We start from the raw sequence: 16,019 nt of genomic DNA on the forward strand, positions 1-16,019 counted from the left end.
GGGTGAGGATGGCAATGTCTATATCCGACAACCAGTTTGGATTCATGCCAGGTCGTTCGACTATAGAAGCTATACACCTTGTTCGGAGGTTGGTGGAAATGTATAGAGAGAGGAAAAAGGATCTGCACATGGTTTTTATTGACCTGGAGAAAGCATATGACAATGTTCCTAGAGAAGTTCTCTGGAGATGCTTGGAGGCAAAAGGTGTGTCGGTACCGTCCATTATGGCAATCAAGGACATGTATGATGGGTCTAAAACTCGGGTTAGGACAGTAGGAGGAGACTCTGAACATTTTTCGGTTCTAATGGGGTTACACCAAGGTTCTGCACTTAGTCCATTCTTATTCGCCTTGGTTATGGACACGTTAACGCACCATATTCAAAGGGAGGTGCCATGTTGCATGCTATTCGCCGATGACATAGTTCTGATTGATGAGTCGCGAGCCGGTCTTAACGATAGGCTAGAGGTTTGGAGATATGCTCTTGAGTCTAAGGGTTTCAAGCTGAGCAGGACGAAGACGGAATACCTGGAGTGTAAGTTCAGCACTGAGCCGGGGGAAGTGGGCGTGGATGTGAGGCTTGAATCACAGATCATCCCAAGTAGAGGAAGCTTCAAGTACCTTGGGTCGATTATCCAGGGGGAGGGGAGATCGATGAGGATGTCACACATCGTATTGGGGTAGGATGGATAAAGTGGAGGTTAGCATCTAGAGTCTTGTGTGACAAGAGAGTGCCACCAATTTTCAAAGGTAAGTTCTATAAAGCGGTGGTTAGACCGGCAATGATGTATGGGGCTAAGTGTTGACCTGTTAAGAACTCATATACCCAGAATATGAGAGTAGCAGAAATAAGATTGTTGAGGTGGATGTGTGGGCACACTAGGATGGATAAGATTAGGAATGATGATATTCAGGAGAAGGTGCAAGTGGCTCCCATTGAGGACAAGATGCGAGAAGCGAGGCTCAGATGGTTCGGGCATGTTCAGAGGAGAAGTCCAGATGCTCTGATAAGGAGGTGCGAGCGGCTAGATGTGGAGGGAATGAGAAGAGGTACAGGGCGGCCTAAGAAGCATTGGGGTGAGGTGATCAGACAAGATATGGCAAGGCTTCAAATTTCCGAGGACATGACACTTGATAGGAAGTTGTGGAGGTCGAGTATTAAGGTTGTAGGTTAGGAGGTAGTTGAGTCTTGCCTTACTTATACCTTTGCGGGACTAGTCTAGTAGGGTTTTTACCTAAGATAGCTAGTGTCATTGTTGTGTCTTACTATTTCAGTGCATGACATATTTAATAGTTATCGCTTTACTTTGCATCTTTCTTCTTATGTTCATATTTTTTTTGTATTATTTCTGTGGTGATACTAATATTCTCTACTTTTGTCCTTTTGTTCTATTGAGACGAGGGTCATTCGGAAACAGCCTCTCTATCCCTTTGGGATAGGGGTAAGGTCTGTGTACACATTACCCTCCCCAGACCCCATATTTCACTGGGTTGTTGTTGTTGTTGTATTACTATTATTATTATTATTATTATTATTATCAATATTTTTTGAAAATACTAAGATATCATCAATGTAAACAATTATGAAATCCGTATAAGGAAGGAAAATATCATTCATAATTTTTTGAAATTCGGAAGGTGCATTTTTCAAACCAAAAGGCATAACATTCCATTCATATTGGCCCATTGGTACATTAAAAGCAGTTTTATACTTATCTGATTCAGATATCTGAATTTGCCAATAACCTGATTTTAAATCAAATTTTGAAAATATAATGGCATCATGAAGTCTATCTAATAAATCCTTTTTATTAGGAATAGGGTATTTGATCCATTTTACCACCTTATTAAGGGGCTTAGTATTCAAGGGTCTTTTATTAAGCATGTTTTTGTAGCTAAGAGTTTAATGTATCACCTCGATAAGGTTATAGGTTAAGAACTGTATAGACCAGGCAGTTACTGATCTCGACAGTAAACCTTGGTTAGGCCAACCTAACCGGTGGTGCTCAGTTGGACCCGTTTAGGCAGAGTGGTCGTTGAAAGGGTGTTAGGAGCACCGTGGTTTAAGGTTTACCTAGAGATTAGTAGCTAGCTAGGGCTGAAGTTCTTGTAATTCATTTCATGAGCCTCATTCGGAAGCGATCTCGTACCCCCCTTGTAATTCATTCCTTGCATCTAGATTTGTTTAGAAAAATTATTATTCAAAATGGTTTAGTCATATCCAAACCAAAAATGAAGATTTTTCAAAATACTATTAGATTTTTGGGTCATAATATTGAAAATGGTAGGATTATTCCTATTAATAGAAGCATAGAATTTGCTTCTAAATTTTTTGATGTTATCATTGATAAGACCCAGCTTTAACGATTTCTAGGAAGTTTGAATTATCACCCAAAATTTTTTAATAAAAATAACTCTTTCAATTGATTACAATTTCAAAAAAGAGTTTGTTGCTTTATTTGATAGTGGTGCAAATTTAAGCTGTGTAAAAGAAGGAGTTATACCTTCCAGATATTTTCATAAAACTACTCACCGTTTAAAGAATACTAGTGGTGGTCCAATGGGTATTTCATATAAATTACCTAAAACTTATATTTGTCAACAAAACATTTGTATACCAGAAAGTTTTGTTTTGGTAAAAGATATTGACCGTGATGTAATACTAGGTGTCCCATTTTTCCACAAATTGATGCCTTTTTCACATTAGGATACAAAAAGTTTTACTGGTATCTGTAATGGTAATAATATTACTTTTGAGTTTATAAATCAACCAATCCAAAGATTTCTAATTGAAATTATTTCTGATAAAATTTCTTCAAAAGTCAATCAAATTGAATTTTTGAAAAATGAGATTTGTTCCATTACTATTGAACAGAATTTAAAAAAATCCTAAATTGATAGAAAAAATTAACTTTCTTAAAAACCACTTTAGTGCTTCTATCTGTGGTGATCATCCAAATCAATTTTGGAGTAGGAAAAAGCATATCATAAGTCTTCCTTATCAGAACCATGTTTGTAAAAAATCCTAGAAGCTAAGTTTAATACTATTTTCTTAATGAATATCATTAGGAAGAAGACTACTATTAAAAACAATAGGAAAGAGAAATATGAATTGTCCCAACAATTAGACCTGCTTAATAAAATGGACTATACCATTAGTCAAGCCTAAGGTAATATACCAATTAGGTACCTTTGAAAGAATAGGTTTAAAACAAGTAGTTAAAACTATTGAAGAGACTATCACTGTAGACAGTGACCATGCTACGTTCAGATTATTATCTGAAAGTGATTTATCCCCATATAGGGATTCACATAGATTTATACATATAGGCTTAATACAAGTCTCCTTTAAGACACTTACTTTAAGAGGCTTACCTGAAAGCTTTATAGCAGCTCTCAGAGATGGCAGAAATCAGAACTGGAAAAAGTCTCTTATAGGGACTGTGCAAACCAGTTTGGCCTATGGCCCGGTTTATTTTAATGCCTATCCTAATCTGCAGATTTCTCTTAATGATAAGAACTCTTTAAATGCTTTGATACTTAGCATAAAATTACATGGTTATGATTATTTACCTGGTACAGAAGTCATATGTATCTGTTACAGGATTTATTACAAACCTTTATATACTCCGAATCCCATGTGTAAAATTATGGATTTAAAAAATGAAACCATTCTTATAGAAACCAACTTTGGTAAATCCAAAGTAACTACCAGAAGACCTATCAAATGGGATGAAATTGATTTCCCTAAAGAATGGGTCATAGAGGAAGTTGTTGCCCCTCGAAACACTGGTAATACTGAGGTTACAGAAATAGAACAAACATCAGATGGCACAGTTAGAATCAGGTTCAATGAACCCGTACAAACTGATAATATTAGTTTATCATCTAGATTAACCAGATCAAATTCTTCATATATTTCTCCAATTGATTATGTGGTAGATTTTCCATCTAGAGCCTCTACATCTCAAATTAGAGAAAGTAATAGAATTAATGACATCAGCATCAGTAGTGATTATATTGTCAAGGTCAGTTCAGATCTTGAACCTACTGCATTCGAAATGGCTTTCTCAAATGGTGTTAACAATGGTTAAAAACCAAATAGATTTTAGTCCGGGTTCACCGGCAAGAAAAATGATTTTAGAGGAATTTTTAAAACCCAGATAGGTTGTTTTTAGAAAATGGTTTCATGAAAACATGACTAGTGAATTAATACAATTTTTTAGAAAGGATTTTTATGAGGATATTATCAAGAAAAATAAAATTATTGCTTTTGTTCCTTGGTTTATGTCTAAACATGTTTATAACTATGTTTCTGTGCTAGAAAGAGACTATACGCTCACTAACGGAAATATTGTTAATTCTATTTTTCCACTTCAACAATCTTTTCACATAGGGAAAAAAGATAAAATTATTTACTGCACTGTTTTTCAAAAATATTTAAAAATAGTTTAACACTTACCTATTTAGCCTATCATTTAGGCTAACAGTACTACAAATATTAAAAAGGGAGGGAGTAGAACAGTACCAGAGACCACCTGATTTTGTGGCCAGTGACCTTTTGACTTTATTTCAGAATTCAAAATATTACAAGGGAGAGGGTTTTGTACAAGAGAGAGAAACTAGAGAGAAGTCAGAGCGTTGGCTAATGCCCCCTTCTCATAAACTAAAATGATCCTTATATAACGGATCAGCTAACAAACAAACAAAATTAAAACAGTAAGACGGCCGATAAAATAGTTACAAGTATGGCCGACAAGATAAAAAGAAAAACCTACATTATCAAAACCGGACAAACTACTTTATAAAAGTAGATTCCCTTCAATAATGGAGGGGCTCGTCACTTTATTAAAGTTGTCCTTATTTCCCCAATAATTCATCTTATGGGGCCTTCTCGTCCTTCATGCCTTATCTTTTCCTTTGTCGTTTTTCTTTGCAGAAGATTCTTCTGTAACTTCCTTCAACTTTGCAAGAAAGTCTTCAATTTCTTCCATATTTATTTCTGTGTTAGAAGTGCTTTGTGCTTCTCCTGCTACACAGACTTCTTCATCTGAAGTGGTTGCTAGGGAGGTCATAGATATATCATCTCCAATTCTTGCTTCAAAATTTTTCGCAAGATCTTTCTTTATTTTCTCGAAATATGAAGCGAGGATTTCTTTTTTGGATATAGCTCCATTTTTCATTTGGAGCTTTCTGGTAACCTGTTGGAAGGGGCTGATTTCTCCTTCATTAATATCTGTTTTTTCTTGTTTGACGTAGATATCAATTTTATCCTTAATTTGTTGAATTAATTCTTCGCCAAATAATTTTCCTTGCTGGTGTGTCTGAACTAATTTGGTCCAGAACTTGTTATAAACAATTCTTTGAAGGAAAGAAATTCCTTCACTGGTATAACCAATTTCTACGTCCCATTTCATTATCCAAGGGATAGAGAATTCTATGAAAAAATACATAGCAGCAATACCGTCGTAAAAGATATTATCTTTTTGTAAGGAAATAATTTTGGGAGATATGTCTACTCATTGAGTATATAAGCTCTTAAATAAAGGAGGAAGTATTTCTAATGATGGACCATATAATTTCCACCATTTGATAAATCAATTTGGAATTTGTTGACTGTTCATATTAGAACAGAGTTTAATAAACCATGAGTACCTCCTATTAGGATTCTCATAAAGAAAAGTTTTATTAAAACTTTCAACCTAGTCCCAATAATTAAATTTGACTGAGACCTTTTGTTCAGGATGAGTATATTCTCGATCCTTAAGGGTACTAATACCCCATTCATCCGAAGGTATTACCTTCTTAATAATAATTTTTGAAAAACTATAAGTTTTTCTAGTGTTCGCAGGATAAAAGTGTTGAATTTCATCTGACCCTGTTGTTGAGAGTATAATCTCATAGTACATCTTGTATTTATAAGTAGGAGTAGCGTATGATGCTGTATCAAAGTATCTAGCCATTAATTTTCATGGGTTAGACCGTAGCCATCCTTTTAGGCTGAGACTTATCTTTCACCATTTTTCTGATTTCAGACATGGTAAGGTCCTTTTTGAGATGGAATTTCTTCCACCTCTGTTCCTACTTCAGAATTCATAGGAAGTTTATCAATAATTTGGGACCTTAATTCAGCGTCCTTAATAACCCTTAATAGCTCTATCATGCTATCATTGGTTAAGACATTGATCTTTAAATCTGAAAATTGGGAGTAAATATCAAAAAGATCATCGTCAGTATTACAACAATGATTTGAGCATTATCCCTTATCACAGAACTCTTGCTCATCTTCAGAAGATGAAATATAATGCTCTTCTTGAAGGACTCGTAAGTCTTCACTTGTTGATGAATTTTCTTCATCAGTGTCAGATATATCTGGTGAAGAATTTAAAAGAATCTTATATAACGATTCTTTGATACTATCATCTAAATCAAGGTCTTTGATTTTATCTTTGACCTTGCAATCTTTTGCATAATGGCCTACTCTTCCACATTTATAACAGGCCTGAGGGTTCTTTGATTTAATATAACCCTTTTTGGATTTATGAAAAGCCTTTCTTTTCTGGGTTCGTTCATAACGTTTCAAACATTTTTCAGGCGAACCCTTTTTTCTCTTGAAATCCTGTTTCTTATGGGATTTCTTCTTATTAGAAGGTATGTCAATGGTGAATTGTTCACAGAATTCGCCCAATTGTTGTCTCTCAGTGAGACGATGTTTCTTAATTTGCTGGTTTAGTTTAATCTCATTACACAGAGCTAAACCTTCCTGAGTGCATACACTAAAAAAGTTTACCATATGAGTAAGTATCATAATTGATACTCATATCGGTGCCTCTAAGGACCTTTCGAATCCTTTTAGCAAATAAGGGAGGGAGTCCATCTATGAATTTAGACTTCCAATGAGTATTATTACTCTCTGGTAGTTCCATCACTCTGGATAAGAAAATATCTTTATACCATCTAAAAAATGTGAGGGTTTTACACCTCAGATTTTGGAGCATCGTTCTAATGGTCTCACTATTATCAGACCATCTTCTAGAGAAGTGCTCGATGATATTCATGACTAAGGAATAGATTAAGTTTTGAACAGTCCTATCTTCTTCAGTCTTGGTCGCATTCATTATTTGAAAGCGCTGGTCATGGGTGAGATAATTATCCCACCAGCCTTTTAGCTGACCAGTTAATCCAGCAATAATCATTTCTGCAATTGCCCTATCTGTATTTTTATTAACTTTAGAGATAGTACTGTACATAAGCATTCTATGTACTATTGTATAGATCTATCTTTCCGCAAGACCATCTATGTTCCATTCATAGATATCTGACCCACTATAACCCTGGTGGTAGTGGTCATTGTCCTGTTCTTCTATTAGGACATCTTGGGGGGTTGGTCTAGGATAGTAAAATATTCTTTAGTATGGTTTGCGAGCATATTTTTCAGAGATTTTATTAATCTCATCATCTACCTTTAGATCACTAGTAGACGTATGCTCTAGACTTAGAGGGTTAGCTCTAAATTCACCCAACTTCTGAACTAGAAGTTCCTCAATGTCATCAAGACTTCTCAATTTAAAGTCTTTTACCTCATGAGGTGGTTGGATACTTGTAGTAGCGATTTGTTCTTTACTTTTAGTATCCTTCTGTTGAATTTTTTGGACTTCAGCTATAAGCTTATCCAATTTTTCATAAATTTTAATAACTTGTTCACCCAAAATACTAACATATATATTGGTATAATTGTTTTGAGTGAGCATGGTATTCAAATTCTTGGTTGTTATGGCAGTAACATCCTTTGAGGTTTATAACCGAAAGGACACAAAAGAGTTAATAATTCTTTTGGAACAATCCGACCTTAAATGGAAGGATAACCCATGGCAATTAATGGCCAGATACTTGCCTTATTAAGGGGCTTGTAATTAATCACTAATCTAGGAACTCCTCGTTCCTGTTCAGCATGTTTATTAATATAAAAAGCAGTACAAGACCATTTGGACTTTGAGGGTCTAATTAAACACTTCTGCTGTAAGAAATCAATTTCCTTTTTGCATAACTCCAAATAGTCGGAGTTCATCTGACATTAAAGAAGAACCCAAAGACTTGGACTAACAGTCATACTGAATCAGTCAAGAGAATAAAGCAGAAGGTTAATAACCTTCCCTGTTTGACTTTCGCTAATCCCACTTGGGCAAAGGTTGTAGAAACTGATGCCTCTGATATGGTTATGGTGGGATATTAAAACAATGTTCTCCAATAGATAAACAAGAATATCTTGTTCAGTTTTATTCTGGAAAATGGAATGATTCCCAGAAAAACTATGCAACTGTAGCTAAAGAAATTCTTGATATTGTTAAATGTGTTATGAAATTTCAAACTGATTTATACAATCAAATTTTTTTAATTAAAACTGATTTTTAAGCTGCAAAGTTTATCTTTGATAAAGATTTTAAACATGATATTTCCAAACAAATGTTTGCAATGTGGCAAGATTTATTAGCCCTTTTTGATTTTGAAATAATATACAAAAAAGGGTCTAATAATACCCTTCCTGATTTTCTTACAAGAGAATATTTGAACTAATAGTTTTCTCTTTTGTTCTACAGATTATGAAGCCTACATACAGACCTCCTCGACAAAGAGGAAAAGGAAGGGCATCTACCGATGATAGAGGGAATAATATTCTCGCCCAAATGAAAAACCAAAAACTAGTTGTTGTTAATATAGCAGGAGGTAATACCGATCATTCCTTATATAAGGAATTCATGGATTTTATTATTTTATACAATCCAGGAAAGATGAAGGTACATCATCTAATGTACCAACCTATTCCTCAGTCATAACAGAGGATAGTAATAATAATAATAATAATAATAATAATAATAATAATAATAATAATAATAATAATAATAATAATAATAATAATAATAAGGAAAATTAAAGAAAACGACAAAACAAGAGATAAAAGAACAGGATAAATGGATAATTATTGATTTTACTGTACCGGTGCAGAGTAAAAGAAAATGGGGTAACGTGGCAACACCAAGTTTGATCCTGTTAGTGATAATCATGTTCGTAAAGACATGTATTATATACTAATTTAGTGATAATTATGTTCGTGAAGCAATATATTATATATTTATTTAACGTAAATATCCGAGATAAGATTTTACCCGACCTCCATTCTTCCCTTTCACTTCTAGTCATATTTAGGAGCTTTTTTCCATATATCATCAGTCACCATACCAGATCCCCTCTTCAACCATATATAGGGTTATTTCAGAAAATACATAAAAGGCCATGAGATGGTAGGACTAAGTGTAGTACTCGAAGGCAATGAAAATATAACTGGGACGAAAACAAATGTGGCTATTACTGCAACTGCAACTTGTGCTACATCTTCTTTTTCAAATATAGTCAACAAAGCCAGTACTGTGACAATCAAACCTTTTTCGCCTAACATTACAATATCCTCTCCTTTTTGCACTCAAAACTCTTTTGCAGCCATAGCCATGGCCACTACTAATTGTGGATTTCTTGATTCTTGTTTTCTTTGTAAGCAGAAGCTCTTACCTGGCCAAGACATCTACATGTACAAGTAAGCAGCTTTATATTTCCTTTTTTTTTCCTTCATTAGTTAAAAAAGATTTCCTTTTGGTGATTTGATTGGAGAAGATTGTTATTTTTTAACATTATTAACGTGATTTTAACTATTTATAATATGTTGTTAAACCCCTTCCTATGATTTTTATTGATGGTACTTACATATTATCTCTTTTCTTCGTCTTTTTTGTTTTCTTAAGCCGAGTGTCTTTCGGAAACAACCTCTCTACCCTCGGATAGAGATAAAGTCTGCATACATTGATAATAAATAAAAAATACACTATAAATTTATTTTAATTGATTATAACATGTCATTTAATTTATTATATTTTTGAGTTACTAAATTAGGATAACTCTAGATGGTTACAACTTACATGTAAAATTGTTGGCCTTCTTAATCTGATAGTGTGAAAAATTATATGCTGCCACAAAAGTAATCTCTTTAATTATTGTCAAAACCAGGTTTAGACGAATTCTCAAATAATTTGATTGTGTAAATATTTTTTATCAGGTTAATACATGCATTTAGTTAAAGTTTAACATGAAAAGGTTTCTTGTTCTGAATATACTTGCGCATGAACAGGGGTGATCGGGCATTTTGCAGCGTGGAGTGCAGGTGCAGCCATATTTTCAAGGATGAAGAAGAAACTACAAAGACAAAACCAAAAGATAACTGTTCATTAGCCTCCATTAAACCTCAAGCTTCTTCTTCGACATCTACGTGCTGAGATTTTCTTTTAACAATACCAGATTTAATTCTCACCACATTTTGTTTTGACTATAGACTATAGGTCACGAGTTTAAACCGTGGAGCAGTCATTAATACTTACATTAGGATAGACCGTCTACATCACACTCCTCAATGTACGGCCTTTTCCCGAGCTCTATGTGAATATGCGATATTTTGTGCATCGGGTTGCCCTTTATATTTTGTTTTGATTAGTGTGTCCTTTGTTCCCCCTTGAATATCTAGAAGTGGTATGAAAATTGAAAGCTTAACAAATAGTTTCCATTATCAGCCCATGGTTTTGGTTTTCTTTTGCTATAAACTGATGGCGTTAAATGGCAATCAATGAGCATGCATCTTTAATATTATATTATGCCTGGAAATTAATTCGAACATAAAGAAATTCTGGATTTAGTGGATTCAAAATGAGAGTGTTATTTTGTAATGTATACATTTTATATATTTTTTGTCTATGCATACAATTAAAGCGAGTTCAAGTGAACCTCACACCTTCCCAAAGATTTATGTACGTTCAGGCAAACGCGTATATATTGGATTGTAAAGATATGGGAAAACATTCTAAAATTTAGTACAATTTCTATTAAATTCTGAAGTTTACAATGATATTCGAAATCTGCTCTCTCCTTTTCTATCCTTTTTCTAGGAAAGGAGGCATTTTTGAGTATTTTTTATCACAAAGAGTGGTAAAATAACTAACCTTATTTACTTTCCTGGCCTCTAAGTGATAGGAGAGTCAATGTTGCTAGGGGCGGATTCTTAGGGTAAATTATGTGGCAAGTGAACCTATGATTTCTCCGTCAAAATAGGTATTTTATGTATGTATTTTTTTAGAATTAGTCTAATATTATCTGATAGCACTCATGTTCTACGATGGTTTGAATGATGCAATTGATTAAATAATGAATTAGCCAAAAAAAAATTAAACATAGATTATTTTCCACGTAATGATTACTTTTTTTTGTCCTTTCTTTAATGGTACATTCATGTTTAAAAATTTCTAGATCAGCCTCTCATTATTTATGTTGCTATCTGTTTTGGTAAAGATATATTCCATCCGTACACTTTTATTTGTCCAGTATTTTAAAAATAGATTTTCACTTTTATTTGTCTTTTTTAGCATATCAAGAGAAGACAATTTCTTTTTTTATTTTATTATACCCACAACATTAATTATTCATTTCAAATCATTTTCTCAAATCCGTTAAAAATATGCATCAATTAATATGGATATCATGATAAATTATGTACTTTATTTATTACTAGTATTAGTACCCGCGCGGATGCGCTGACATTAATCATGTCAAATATTTAAGTTATTTGGATTGTATTTTAGTAATCTTAAAATTTACACTTTCTCAGTAAATATAGATAATCATTGGATATTAACTACATAAAAAAATTAACCATTTTTTTATACCATTCTTGCTGGTGTCACTGGATCCTAAAAATAGTCAGGAAGCAAAATAATAACTCATATTTATGGCAAACAATCAAATGTTGAGACAATGAATGACTCTTTGGATAAGACTTAACTCTTTTACTACTACTTGAACTCTTATTTGGTGTGTTGTATCTCTTAAAAAATATTTCTTTCTTAAAATTTCTGTTACTAAAACATTATTTTTCAATCATAATTATTTTTATAATAATGTAATTGAAAATATTATTCTTAATTCAAAACTCATTTTAGTTGGTTATCTAAAAATATAAAACATTCTTTAGCTGCTGAATTTTTTTTACTCCATTTTGATAGTTGACATTAACCATGTTAAATATCTGAGTTATTTGAATTATATGTAAATAACCTTAACATTTAAACCTTCTAAATAATTATAGATAATCGTCATATATTAGTTAAGAAACACTACATGAAAAAAGACTAACATTTTTGTCAATTCTCGTAGTGATAATTTTATTTTTGCACTATTCTCATAGGTATCATTGGAACCTAAAAATAACCACAAAGTGAAATAATAACTCATGTTTATGGCAACGCACAAAGGTTGACACGATATAAACGATTCTTTGATTACGACGTGACTCTTATAATACGATTTGAACTCTTATTTGGTATGATTTTATCTTTCAAAAAATATTTCTATTTTGAATTTTCAATTTCTAAAACTTCATATATATTATAATAATGATTATCTTTATAATGATGCAAGTGAAGATATTATCATTAGTTTAAAATTTACTTTAATCAACTATCTAAAATTTAAATGATTCTTTGGCCGGATTTATTTCAATATGACTCCACTTTAAGTTTATCGTTATCTCTAGCCCCAGAATTTAAATTTTTAATACCCTATATATACAAAAAAAAATTGTTCTTTGAATCATTAGATGTTAAATTAGTTGATTATTATTATAAAACATTGCATATATTGTCTTAAAATTGTCAAGTAGGTTATTTTGCGATACCATACTTGCTTAACCTCAATGCAAACTACTCAAATTGCATTTCAATTCAAATTCGAATATCATATCAGTTTGTTAGTAATAGTGATTTTTAAAAACGATATATAATATAAATTAAAAAAATATTCTAAGATATCCTTATCTTATAATCTATGTATTTGAGTTGGAAAAAAAAATATTTGAAATCGATGAGATTAACTTTCAAATTTTTTATATTCAACAAAGATGAAACATAAGAAGAAATGTGTTGTCATCTTTTATTTCTCGTTTTTAGATCTTTCTAACATTTTTTTTCAATATTTATTGTCTTTTATCTTATTTTTTATGTCATTATATTTTTTGTTACAAAAAATTAATTTATTTCACTATAAAAGGATGAGTTTTAATAAAATATTATCTACATATGAACTTTAATTATATTTTTACTCTTTGGTTGAAATTGTTTCATATTTTTCTTTTGGCTTTATCTAATTAGCCTAAATAGGTGCTCACTCGACCACTTAAATTAAAAAATTGAATGATGTGTAATTTATATATAATCAATATATAATATGTGTATAATCGTGTGTTATCGGTATATATCTATTTATATTAGTTATAAAAAGTAAAGAATATATATGGCCGTATATTATGTAAATATTCCATAAGATTTCGGTTTTTTGAATTTATCCATGATATAACTTCTATTATAAATAATTATAAAACTATCTACTAATGTTCAAAAATATTTTTGTTATTTAGATAAACATAGATGTGTACCCTATATATTAAATTTATTTTAAAAGAATTTTGTTTTATTCAAATCTAGCTACAGTGTTTCAAAGAACTATACTTATAGGATTTTAAATGTGAAAGAGTTTTATAGTTATATGGAGTAGTTTTTTTTTTGCTAGAGGCGAAGTAGTATTTAAATAATTAGAAAAAATAACAAAAGTTCCTAACATGATTGCATATGATAACATGATAACAAAAGATAAATTTTATTTTTAATTTAAATTTGAATTTTAGAACTTTATATATAAATTCAAAATTATCTTTTAATTCAAATATATATATTTGTATTTAACTAAAATAGTCAAATATAGAATAAAGTCACCATATACTATTGACATTTATTAGCTTGCCACTTGGCTTAACCATAATGTCAATTATATATGGTAACTTTCTTGCTTTAATATATAGATAGATATAGATATATAGATTCTTCCATATTTTTCTTTTGGCCTTATCTAATCAACCTAAATAAGTGCTCGCCTTACCACTTAAATTAAAAAATTGAAGATTTTGTAATTTATATATAATCCACATATAATATATGTATAATCGTGTGTTGCCAGTATATCATCTATGGATATACAACAACAACAACAACAACAACAACAACAACAACAACAACAACAACAACAACAACAACAACAACAACAACAACAACAACAACAACAACAACAACAACAACAACAACAACAACAACAACCCAGTGTAATCCCACAAGTGGGGTATGGGGAGGGTAATATGTACGCAGACCTTACCTCTAGCCCGAGGGGCAGAGAGGCTGTTTCCAGGAGACCCTCGGCTCAAAGAGGCAACAAGAGACACTATATTAGCACTATCAATAGACTCATAATAAAACACCATAAAATACCATAAAATCCATAACATAACATAAATAGCATAAAAACTCAGTAACAGCAATATAAGAGATATAGGAAATACGAGAATATGTAGGGTATTAATACATAGAAGATAAAGCCCATCATCAGTAGTTGATCAATAACATCCTAAGACTAATTCCTAACTAGCTAGTCTCACTCTAGTGCGCTGTAAAAAAGACATCACAATTTTTCCTAACCTACAACCTTAATGCTCGATCTCCACAATTCCCTGTTTAGGGCCATGTCCTCAGTAACCCTAAGTCGCGCCATATCCTGCCTGATCACCTCTCCCCAATACTTCTTAGGTCTCCCTCTACCTCTCCTCGTACCCACCACCGCCAGTCATTCACACCTTCTCACCGGTGCATCAGTGTTCCTCCTTTGAATGTTCCCGAACCATCTGAGTCTTGCTTCCCGCATCTTGTCCTCCATGGGGGCTACACCCACCTTATCTCGAATATCTTCATTTCTAATCTTATCCTTCCTTGTATGCCCGCACATCCACCTCAACATCCTCATCTCTGCAACTTTCATCCTTTGGATGTGTGAGATCTTCACCGGCCAACACTCGGTCCCATACAACATAGCAGGCCTAACCACTGCCCTATAAAATTTACCTTTCAGTAACAGAGGCACTTTCTTGTCACACAGGACTCCCGTCGCTAACCTCCATTTCATCCACCCTACCCCTATACGGTGTGTGACATCCTCGTCGATCTCCCCGGACCCCTGAATAAACGACCCCAGGTACTTGAAACTACCCCTCTTAGGGATGACTTGAGAATCAAGCCTCACTTCCACTCCCGCTTCCGTCGGCTCTGCCCCAAATTTGCACTCAAGGTATTCTGTCTTCGTCCTGCTCAACCTGAAACCTTTGGACTCAAGGGTATGTCTCCAAACCTCTAACCTCTCGCTGATGCCGCGTCGTGTCTCGTCGATTAGGACTATGTTATCAGCAAATAGCATGCACCATGGCACCTCCTCCTGAATATGATGCGTCATAGCATCCATCACCAGGGCAAATAGGAAAGGGTTGAACGCAGACCTTGGTGCAACCCCGTAATAACCGGAAAATAATCTGAATCGCCTCCTGCTGTCCTAACCCGAGTCTTAGCTCCATCATACATGTCCTTAATCGCCCTAATGTAGGCAACCGGGACCCCTTTAGCCTCTAAGCATATCCATAAGACCTCCCTAGGAACCCTGTCGTACGCTTTCTCTATATCGATAAACACCATGTGGAGATCCTTCTTCTTATCCCTGTATTGTTCCACCATCCTCCTAATAAGGTGGATAGCTTCTGTGGTAGATCGCCCCGGCATGAACCCGAACTGGTTGTCTGAAATAGACACCGACCTTCGCACTCTCATTTCTACCACTCTCTCCCAGACTTTCATGGTATGACTTAGTAATTTAATACCCCTATAGTTATTACAGATCTGGATATCGCCTTTGTTCTTATACAACAGGACCATTGTACTCCACCTCCACTCTTCGGGCATCCTATTAGTCTTGGATATAACATTAAGCAACTTAGTAAGTCATTCCAAGCCTGCTCTACCCACACACCTCCAAAGCTCAACCGGAATTTCATCTGGTCCGGTA

This window comes from Nicotiana tabacum, chromosome 11 (assembly GCF_000715075.1).
Source record: "Nicotiana tabacum cultivar K326 chromosome 11, ASM71507v2, whole genome shotgun sequence".
Lineage (NCBI taxonomy): Eukaryota > Viridiplantae > Streptophyta > Magnoliopsida > Solanales > Solanaceae > Nicotiana > Nicotiana tabacum.